This window comes from Triticum dicoccoides, chromosome 1B, assembly GCF_002162155.2.
Source record: "Triticum dicoccoides isolate Atlit2015 ecotype Zavitan chromosome 1B, WEW_v2.0, whole genome shotgun sequence".
NCBI lineage: Eukaryota > Viridiplantae > Streptophyta > Magnoliopsida > Poales > Poaceae > Triticum > Triticum dicoccoides.
In genome coordinates this window covers 504,003,394-504,014,738 of record NC_041381.1, presented here as the reverse complement: position 1 = coordinate 504,014,738, position 11,345 = coordinate 504,003,394, and positions in this window count along the sequence as shown.

Below are 11,345 nucleotides of genomic sequence, written 5' to 3'. Positions count from 1 at the left end.
GGAGGAAGAGCAGGGCCCCGCCGGCGCCGGCACCGGTCAGGCCAAGCCCGGCCGCGCCCCCTGGCGGCGACGAGGGAGGAGGGAGGAGGAGGGGAGACCGGCGGCGGAGGGATCTAGGCGCCCGCCCCGGCCGCCTCGCGGGTGGCGGCGCGGGGGGGAGGGGGGAGGGGGAAGGGAGGGGGGATAAGGAGTCTTTTTTCCAAGATGAGATCTTCTCCGCCTAGGATCATAAGTGGGTTAATAAACAGTATGAAGTGTTTACTCGCGAAGTGCTGCAGCGCGGGCCAGCTTATTACTCCACGCTTGTATGCTTCCAAGCAACGAGCACAAGGATAACATCCATATTCATACGTGTGGCATGTTGGCATATCGTTCACGCGTTTTGATCCACGTTGATTTTATTTTGTATGAATCCTAAAGAAATCTGTTAGAACCTGAATGTCACGTGGGCATCATCATGTGTGTGGATATTGGAGAGTTTACCTACACGTCCAGCAGCACGTGGTTTGCCAGCTGCGCTGTGTGGGCAAACTAGTTTCTGCCCACACAACCATCACCTAGTCTACGCGCGTGTGACCGAACTGCTTTTCGCCCATACGACACTCGTATGTTGTTGGATGACAACTGCAGTTGCGCGTACGTAGCAACTAGGTAAACACACATGGCAACTATGATTCGTTGCTAGACGGCAACTGCAATTGCGCGTACGTGACAACCAAGGTACATACACATGGCAACTATGATTAACCATACATGGCGACTATATTGGACCACACGTGGTAACTAGGTAAACACACATGACAATTATTGTTTGGAGTAGTTAATCACACAAGGCAACTATGATTTGATTACACGCGGCAACTCCATAAAATAGACATGGCAACTATAGTTAACCAAAACAGAGAGAGTTGTCATGCTTTTACAACTGCATTTGTCATCCCGAATAACTACATCTGTCATCTCGGATGGCAACTAAATCGTTATCTCGCGGGTACTTAACGTAGTTGCGTCAAAGACATGTGGGCATATTTGCTTCGTGCCACACATGCGGGATGAAGATGAGTTGTACTTGTTGAGCGTGTGGCATGAAGTAGCTCGCCCACACGTGTGGGCAATTCTAATATTCGTTCACACACAACATGTGTGGGCTGCCTCCTGCTCATGCAACATACGATGTGGGCAGATATTTAGTATGTCACACGCATGGGCGTTATCAGGACCCTTACCTATTCATGCTCACAAGACGAGGAAGAACCCCTCCATCTCCAAAACTTGTTGAAGATAGTACTATATCGTATGCCATTTTGATGTTTGTTTTACTTTTACACTTCATCTGGTTCATATCTATTTTGGATCAGAGAAAGTATTATTTTTATCATATATGTAGCCCATAGACGATTCAGGATAAAACCATGACGACATACAACAATGGCCGTCTAAACTAAGTGATTGGTGTCTACTTTTGTGAATATCCTAAATTCCAGATTATGAAGAAAGATGGGCCGCATGTGTTATTATCTTCATCTCATCTCAGCATTTAATATGAAAGGTACCTCTGACCAGAAGAGGTTGAGTCTACTTACACAAACGACTCAGCTAAAATTTTCTTTAATGATTCATCTACACCACACAATAGACCACAACAAGAACCCACTGAAAACCATCCACCTTAAGGCATCTTCAAGGCGGACCCACAAATCGTCTGCATCTGTTCAGACCAAGGAAGTCACCCTACGCGGGCCTGTATCGGTCCGCCGGACTGTCCAGACGTGATTTTTCTCACAAATTGGAGACAAAGTGGAGGAGGTTTGCGGGAGTCCAAACACATGAAACATAGGGCTCAGATACCCCCGGTCCACCCAATCCCCTCCCCCGGTCACATATCCTTCCACTCCGCCCCTTCTTACTCTTACTTTGCATCCGCACCCTCCACCTCCACCGCTGCTGCTGTTCATCTCCGGCCGCCACAGAGGCATTGCCGGACGTCCGCAACAAGTACCGACGCGCCCGCTCGCCGTTCCGACGAAGCTTTCCACCCTAGAGCCGTTTGTGCCCGGGTACACTCCGCCCTCAGTTGACGACATCCATGGCGGACACCACGCTCGGCAGGTGTTCTGTCAAATTCCGTTGAGCTTATTTTCAAATGCTATGTTGTTTTTTAGAGTATGAAGGATGGTGAGCTATTCGACCATGGAAGATGAGTTGTTGTGCGATGTGGGCTGGCCGTATCCGTAGATTTTATAGACAGGAGCAAAGGGGAGTCCTTCTGGGAGCAAGTGCGTGAAAAGCTTCACGCACGAGAGGACATTGCACCCTACGCCATGTACATCATTCAACAACGCAACATGAGGTCATTGTCGTATCGATGACATGCTATCTAGACCAGCTTCACCAAGTTTTGTGGCGTCGTTTGTCAGCTTGAGGCAAGGTAACCATTGCATGCGGCAGAGGACGAGATCGTAAGATTTTCATCCTCTTGCTTAACTTGTTGACTGATTCATTCTCTGAATGTTAGTCTACATGTTATATGTTGCCCGCACGTGCTACCATGGTGTACCACATGGCAGAGGGACGGCCATTTACGTGCACACACTTTTGGATGAAGTTGAAGGGGAGTATGTGTGGGACGACATGATCCATTCATGAAAAATTTGTTGGACATCCGGGATCTAGTCGAATTTGAGATCTTGTTGTACTAGACTTAATTTGCATGCTATGTGTGGATGATTTGTGCTATTTTTCTATCCGAACTTTGATGAATATCGGTCGATTTGCATGAATTTCGTTCGGTTTGTTAAAATATGGGTTGAAATTTATGCGGCTAGCGTTGGATGGTGGCCTCCCGCATCCGTGTCTGCGGACTGGTCCCCTCCTTGTTCGCAGATAGTTGCGAGAGAAAATTTGCGGGTTGCCGTTGGAGATGCCCTTAGGGCACCCATACTATGCTTTTTGCTGCCTCTAAGCCCTCTCTCTCCTCTTAGAAGCAACCTCTATACATTGTGTGAGCTGCCTCTAATAAAAAAATTGGCTAGCATTGCCTCTAAGCTTAGAGGCTGCCTCTAATATTTTAACAATCCCCATTTAGTCCTATTAAGGGTGGAAGCGTATGCCTTATTATGGTCTCTTTGGCTATATCAAAATAATTTGGTTTTCGATAACATAAACTCTTCTCTTTGTAGGTTATTTTCGGATGTATGCACTCGCTTCGTATGTGATCTACGCTATAATGAATGGAGTACCAACCGATGTTCTAGGTGGTGTGTACGCAGTTGGAGTGGGTGCCCAAGGAGGTTTTTACCCAACATGGTGTTGGGGAACGTTGCATGGGAAACAAAAAAATTCCTACGCTCACCAAGATCCAATCTAGGAGATGACCATCTACGAGAGGAGAGATTGGTTCTACATACCCTTGTAGATCGCTAAGCGAAAGCGTTAAGAAACACGGTCGATGTAGTCAAACGTCTTCGCGATTCAATCATGATCCATCCCGCGAACTCCGATCTAGTGCCGAACGGACAGCACCTCCGCGTTCAACACAAGTACAGCTTGATGACACCTTCACCTCCTCGATCCAACGAGCGATGGTGAAGTAGTAGCTCATGTCCTCCGGCAGCATGACGACGTGGTGGCGGCAGTGGTGGAGAAATCTCAGCAGAGCTTTGCTAAGCACTACCGAGAAGAAGATGGCTATGAGGAAGAGGAGGAGCAGCGCCGTGGCACGTATAGATGCGTATGGGTGCGGCTGCCCTCTCTCCCCTCCTCTATATATAGGGGGAAGGGTAGAGGGAGGGGCACCCCTAGATCCCATCTAGGGGTGGCAGCCACCAAGGGGGAAACCCAAGATGGGGTTGGGCGCCTCCTCCTAGGTGCCTTGGCCACCAAGGCAAGTGGAGGAAACCCTAGGGAGGCGCTCCACCTCCTCAAGACACGTGGGAAGGGGGCTTGGGGCGCACAACCCCTTAGTGGGCTGGTGTGCTCCCTCCCCTTGTCCCATGAGGCCCCCAGCACTTGCCGGGGGCCCCCAAAATCCATTTCGGTCATGCTGGTCATCACCCGGTACCTCCGGAACACTTTCGGACTCCAATACCCTTCGTCCAATATATCAATCTTCACCTCCAGACCATTCTGGAGTTCCTCCTCAAGTTCGGGATCTCATCCGGGACTCTGAGCAACCTTCAGTAACCACCATAATGACTCAACTATACTTATATTGTCACCAAACATTAAGTGTGTAGACCATGCGGGTTTGAGAACTATGCAGACATGACCGAGACACCTCTACGGTCAATAAACAATAGCGGGACCTGGATGCCCATACTGGTTCCTACCTATTCTACGAACATGTTTACCGGTCGAACCTCGATGTCAAGGATTCAACTAATCCCATATGTAGTTCCCTTTGTCCATTGGTATGTTACTTGCCCGAGATTCGATCGTCGGTATCTCCATACCTAGTTCAATCTCATTACCGGCAAGTCTCTTTACTCGTTCCGTAATACAAGATCATGTGACTAAATCCTTAGTCACATTGCTTGCAAGCTTCTTGTGATGTTGTATTACCGAGAGGGCCCAGAGATACCTCTCCGTCACACGGAGTGACAAATCCCAGTCTTGATCCATGCCAACTCAGCAAACACCCTTGGAGATACCTGTAGAGCACCTTTATAGTCACCCAGTTACGTTGTGACGTTTGGTACACACAAGCTACTCCTCCGGTGTCAGTGAGTTGCATGATCTCATGGTCATAGGAACATATACTTGACATTCAGGAAACGATAGCAATAAACTTGACACGGTCATATGCTATGTTTATAGTTTAGGTCTTGTCCATCACATCATTCTCCTAATGATGTGACCTTGTTATCAAATGACAACTCATGTCCATGGCTAGGAACCATAGCCATCATTGATCAACGAGCTAGTCTGATAGAGGCTGACTAGGGACATCTTGTTGTCTATTTATCCACACATGTATTTTGAGTTTCCGATCAATACAAATCTAACATGGATAATAAATGATTACTATGAACAAGGAAATATGATAATAACCAATTTATTATTACCTCTAGGGCATATTTCCAACAGTCTCCTACTTGCACTAGAGTCAATAATCTAGTTCACATCGCCATGTGATTAACACTCATAGTTCAGATCGCCATGTGACTAACACCCGAAGAGTTTACTAGAGTCAATAATCTAGTTCACATCACCATGCTATTAACACTCAATGAGTTCTGGGGTTTGATCATGTTATGCTTGTGAGAGAGGTTTTAGTCAGCGGGTCTGCAACATTCAGATCCGTATGTACTTTGCAAATCTCTATGTCATATTGTAGATGCTGCTACCACGCTCCACTTGGAGACTTAGAGTCATCCGTATAGGTGTTAAATCTTGCATCGACGTAACCCTTTACGCTGAACTCTTTGTCACCTCCATAACCGAGAAATATTTCCTTACTCCTCTAAGGATAATTTTTGACTGCTGTCTAGTGATCCACTCCTGGATCACTCTTGTACGCCCTTGCCAGACACGTGGCAAGGCACATATTAGGTGCGGTACATAGCATGGCATACCGTATAGAGCCTATGGCTAAGGCATAGGGGACGACCTTCACTCTTTCTCTTTCTTCTGCCATGGTCGAGCTTTGAGTCTCAGTCAACTTCACACCTTACCACTCAGGAAAGAACTCCTTCTTTGACTGATCCATTTTGAACTCCTTCAAAATCATGTCAAGGTATGTGCTCTATGAAAGTCTTATCAGGTGTCTTGATCTATCTCTATAGATCTTGATGCCCAATTTGCAAGCAGCTTTACCCAGGTCTTCCTTTGAAAAAATCCTTTCAAACAACCCTTTATGCTTTCCAAAAATTCTACATCATTTCCGTTCAACAATATGTCATCCACATGTACTTATCAGAAATGTTGTAGTGCTCCCACTCACTGGAGCTTTGTACAAACCCAAAAGCTTTGATCACCTCATCAAAGTGTATGTTCCAACTCCGAGATGATTGCTCGAGTCCATAGAAGGATCGCTGGAGCTTGCATACCTTTTAGCATCCTTAGGATCGACAAAACAATCTGGTTGTATCACATACAACCTTTCCTCATGGGAACCGTGAAGGAAACTTTGTTTTGACATCCATCTGCCAGTTTTCGTAATTGAAAATGTAGCAACTGCTAACATAATTCCAACAGTCTTTAGCATCGCTATGAGTGAGAAAGTCTCATCATAGTTAACTCCTTGAACTTGTGAAAACCCTTTTGCCACAAGTCGAGCTTTATAGACGGTGACATTAGCGTCCGCGTCTATTTTCTTCTTAAAGATCCATTTATTCTCAATGGCTTGCCGATCATCGGGCAAGTCAACCAAAGTCCATAATTTGTTCTCATACATGGATCCTATCTCGGATTTCATGGCTCCTAGCCATTTGTTGGAATCCAGGCCCACCATCGCTTCTCATAGCTCGTAGGTTCACCGTTGTTCAACAACATGACCTCTAAGACAAGGTTACTACACCACTCAAAAGTTGTATGTACCCTTGTCGACCTACGAGGTTCGACACTAACTTGATCCGAAGCTTCATGATCATCATCATTAGCTTCCTATTCAACTGACGTATGTGCCACATAGACATCTTTTTATGCTGTGCTACTCTCTGGTTGAAGTAAAGGTTCAACAACCTCATCAAGTTCTATCTTCCTCCCACTCAATTATTTCGAGAGAAACTCTTTCTCGAGAAAGTACCCATTCTTAGTGACAAAAACTTTGCCCTTGGATCTGAGATAGAAGGTATACCCAACCGTCAGTTTTGGGTATCCTATGAAGACACATTTGTCCGATTTGGATTCGAGCTTTTCTGGCAAAAGCCTTTTGACATAAGCATCGCACCCCCAAACCTTAAAAAACGAGAACTTAGGTTTCTTGCCAAACCACAGTTCATACGGTGTCGTCTCCACGGACTTAGATGGTGCCCTATTTAAAGTGAATGTAGTTGTCTCAAAAGCATAACCCCAAAATAATAGTGGTAGATTGGCAAGAGACATCAAAGAACGCATCATATCCAATAAGGTACAAGTACGACGTTCAGGCACACCATTACACTTTGGTGTTCCAGGTGGCGTCAACTGTGAAACAATTCCACATTGTCTTAAGTGATTGCCAAACTCATAACTCAGATATTCTCCCCCTCGATCGGCTCGTAGGAATTTGATCTTATTGTTACGATGATTCTCAACTTCACTCTGAAATTGCTTGAACTTTTTAAATGTTTCAGAATTATGCTTTATTAAGTAAATAGACCCATATCTACTCAAATCATAGGTTAAGCTGAGGAAATAATGATATCCACCGCGCGCGTCGATACCCATCGGACCGCAGACATCAGTATGTATGATTTCCAACAAGTCACTTGCCCGTTCCATTGTACCGGAAAACGGGGGTTTTAGTCATCTTTCCCATAAGGCATGGTTCACATGTGTCAAGTGATTCAAAATCAAGTGACTCCAAAAGTCCAACAACATGGAGTTTCTTCATGCGCTTTACACCAATATGACTTAAGCAGCAATGCCACAAGTATGTGGTACTATCATTATTAACTTCGCATCTTTTGGCATCAATATTATGAACATGTGTATCACTACGATCGAGATTCAATAAACCATTCACATTGGGTGCATGACCACAGAACGTATTATTCATGTAAACAAAATAACCATTATTCTCCGACTTAAATGAATAACCGCATTATAATAAACACAATCTCATCATTTTCATGCTCAACACAAACACCAAATAACATTTATCTAGGTTTAACACTAATCCCGAAGGTAGAGGGAGCGTGTGATGGTGATCACATCAACCTTGGAAACACTTCCAACACACATCGTCACCTCGCCCTTAGCTAGTCTCCGTTTATTCTGCAGCTTTTATTTCGAGTTACCAATATTAGCAACTGAACCGATATCTAATACCTAGGTGCTACTAGGAGTACTAGTAAGGTACACATCAATAACACGTATATCAAATATACTTTTGTTGAAGTTGCCAGCCTTCTTATCTACCAAGTATTTGGGGCAGTTCCGCTACCCGTGGCCGTTCCCCTTACAATAGAAGCACTTAGTCTCGGGTTTGGGTTCAACCTTGGGCTTTCTTCACTGGAGCGGCAACTGGCTTGCCATTCATGAAGTTTCCCTTCTTGCCCTTGCCCTTCTTGAAACCAGTGGTCTTGTTAACCATCAACACTTGATGCTCCTTCTCGATTCCTACCTTTGCGGCCTTAATCACCACGAACTGCTTTGGGATCATCTCCATCCCTTGCACATTATAGTTCATCACGAAGCTCTAGTAGCTTGGTGGCAGTGACTGGAGAACTCTGTCAATCACTATCTTATCTGGAAGATTAACTCCCACTTGATTCAAGCTATTGTAGTACCCAGACATTCTAAGCACATGCTCACTGGCTGAGCTATGCTCCTCCATCTTGTAGGCAAAGAACTTGTTAGAGGTCTCATACCTCTCAGCACAAGCATGAGCCTGAAATACCAATTTCAGATCTTGGAACAGCTCATATATTCCATGGCGTTCAAAACTTCTTTAGACACCTGATTTTAAGCCGTAAAGCATGGCGCACTAAACTATCAAGTAGTCATCAGAAGGTGTCTACCAGATGTTCACAACATCCATAGACGACGCTAGAGGGGTTAGCACATCGAGCGGTGCATCAAGGACATGAGCCTTCTGTGCATCAATGAGGACAATCCTCAGACTACGGACCTAGTCCGCATAATTGCTTACACTATCTTTCATCTTAGTCTTTCTCTAGGAACGTATCCGTGAGCTATTGATCTACAACATAATTTGCAAAGACAACTTAGACTGTTGTTCATGATAATGAGTTCAATTAATCATATTACTTAAGAACTCCCACTCAAATGAACATCCCTCCGGTTATCCGAGTGTAACATGATCCAAATTCACCAACCCGTGTCTGATCATCACATGAGATGAGGTGGTTTCAATGGTGAACATCTCCATGTTGATCATATCTAGTATATGACTCATGCTCGACCTTTAGGTCTCTTGTGTTTTGAGGCCATGTCTATACATGCTAGGCTCGTAAAGTTTAACCCAAGTGTTCTGCATGTGCAAAACTGGCTTGCACCCATTGTATGTGAACGTAAAGTCTATCACACCGATCATCACGTGGTGCTTTGAAACAATGAACTTTCGCAACAGTGCACACTTGGGGATAACACAATTTTATCTTGAAATTTTAGTGAGGGATCACCTTATAATGTTACCATCGTCCTAAGCAAAATAAGATGAATAAAAGGACTAACATCACATGCAAATCATAAGTGACATGATATGGCCATCAACTTGTGCTTTTGATCTCCATCTCCAAAGCACCGACATGATCTCCATCATCACTAGCATGACACCATGATCTCCATCATCATGATCTCCATCGTCGTGCCGCCATCGGGGTTGTCACGCTAACCATGCTTCTACTACTATTGCCACCGCTTAGCGATAAATAAAGCATTACACAACACTTAATGATTGACACACAGGTCATACAGTAATTAAAGACAACCCTATGGCTCCTGTCGGTTGCCGTATGCATCGACATGCAAGTTGATATAAACTATTACAAACATGATCATCTAATACATCAAATATGTTTCATCATGTCTTTGGCCATATCATATCACAACATACCCTGCAAAAACAAGTTAGACGTCCTCTAATTGTTGTTGCATGTTTTATGTGGCTGCTATGGGTATCTAGCAAGAACGATTCTTACCTATGCAAAACCACAATGGTGATATGCAAGTTGCTATTTAACCTTCTACAAGGACCGCCTTTGTAGAATCCGATTCAACTAAGGTGGGAAAGACAGACACCGAACAGCCATCTTTATGCAACAAAGTCACATGTCTGACGATGGAACCGGTCTCATGTACGTCGACATGTAAGGTTGGTCCGGGCCGCTTCATCCCACAATACCTCTGAATAAAGAAAAGACCAAGGAAGGAAGCAATCTGAATATCAACGCCCACAAACTCCTTTTTGTTCTACTCATGATGTCATCTACGCATAGACCTAGCTCATGATGCCACTGTTGGGGAACGTTGCATGAGGAAAAAAATTCCTACGCTGACCAAGATCCAATCTAGGATATGACTGTCGGTGGATGGTAACAGGAGACAAGGGACACGATGTTTTTACCTAGGTTCGGGCCCTCTCGGTGGAGGTAAAACCCTACTCCTGCTTGATTAATATTGATGATATGGGTAGTACAAGAGTTGATCTACCACGAGATCAGAGAGGCTAAACCCTAGAATCTAGCCTATGGTATGATTGTTGTTCGTCCTACGGACTAAAACTCTCTGGTTTATATAGACACCAGAGAGGGCTAGGGTTACACAGAGTCAGTTACAATGGGAGGAGATCTTCATATCGTATCGCCAAGCTTGCCTTCCACGCCAAGGAAAGTCCCATCCGGACACGAGACGAAGTCTTCAATCTTGTATCTTCATAGTCCGGGAGTCCGGCCAAAGGTCATAGTCCGGCCATCCGGACACCCCCTAATCCAGGACTCCCTCAGTAGCCCCTGAACTTGGCTTCAATGACGACGAGTCCGGCGCGCAAATTGTCTTTGGCATTGCAAGGCGGGTTCCTCCTCTGAGTACTTCATAGAAGATTTTGAACACATGGATAGTGTTCGGCTCTGCAAAAATAAGTTCCACATACCACCGTAGAGAGAATAATTTCCGCACAAATCCAATCTGCTGCGTATTCCGCAACGTGACATCACGCCACGGTCAAGCCTTTATTCAAATCGTTTTACTGCCCCACCTCAGCGTGTTTAGCGAGGCGGTTTCCTTGGCACGTCTTGTCGAAGCAGAGATCGTGTCCCCTTATTTCGGGATTCTCATCAATACGGGAGCGGGTAACCCAACCGTGCCTTTTGTTATGACTCTGTAATTGAAAGCGAGTCCCAAACGGTTACGGGGAGGGCTCTTGGTATTCAACTCCTTTATAAGAGACCAAGGCTCGACTCCCTTTTCTTTCAATCCAATCGAACCCGCCTCTCGCCTTGAGTTCCAACACTCAAAGCTTCTAGTTTTAGGCACTTCGGACTTTCGACGATGTCCGGTTCCGACCTTCAAGGCCGGTGGGTGCCTTCCTCCATTACGGAAGAAAACGTGCGAAAGCTGAGAGATGCCAGGTATCTAATCGGCGAAATCTCGCATAGGCTGCCTGCTCAAGGGCAGGCCATTCCTTCTCCCCAGCCCGGTGAGTGCGTGGTGTTCACATCCCACTTCCTTCGGGGGCTAGG